This window comes from Penaeus monodon, chromosome 27 (genome assembly GCF_015228065.2).
Source record: "Penaeus monodon isolate SGIC_2016 chromosome 27, NSTDA_Pmon_1, whole genome shotgun sequence".
Taxonomy (NCBI): Eukaryota; Metazoa; Arthropoda; class Malacostraca; order Decapoda; family Penaeidae; genus Penaeus; species Penaeus monodon.
The window spans coordinates 6,021,125-6,021,494 of record NC_051412.1 but is presented as its reverse complement, the minus strand read 5'-3'; the positions used below and the strand labels follow the sequence as shown (position 1 = coordinate 6,021,494).

General features: G+C 57.6%; 1 protein-coding gene across 7 annotated transcripts in view; it reads right to left on the bottom strand.

The window, feature by feature from the left end:
- LOC119590555 overlaps positions 1 to 370 on the bottom strand; it is a 24,786-nt gene that overhangs the window by 3,932 nt on the left and 20,484 nt on the right. The window lies entirely within an intron of this gene.

Genomic DNA, 370 nt, shown 5'->3' with positions numbered 1-370 from the left:
TGCTCGAAATGCCATAGACATAAACGAAGAATAAATGCTATCGCATCGAGCGCAAGAGAAGCTAAGCTCGAGGCAAAAGTGAAGGGCAAAGTGAAGGGGAATGGGGGGAGGGGGGGGAGAGGGAGGAAGGAGACGGGAGTAGGAATTGGGGAGGAGCGAGCGGGAGGGGGAGAGGGAAGGGGGGAAGAGGGGAGGAGAGAGTGAGGCGAAGCGGATAGGGAGGACGGGGAGGGGGAAGGTGGGGAGGAAGGGAGGAGAGAAGGAGGGGGAGGAGAAAAGCATATGCAACGAGGAAGGGAGAGCAGGAAGGGGGTTGGGGGAGGTATAAGGGAGGAGGAGTGGGAAAGGGAAGGAAAAATGGGTGAGAATT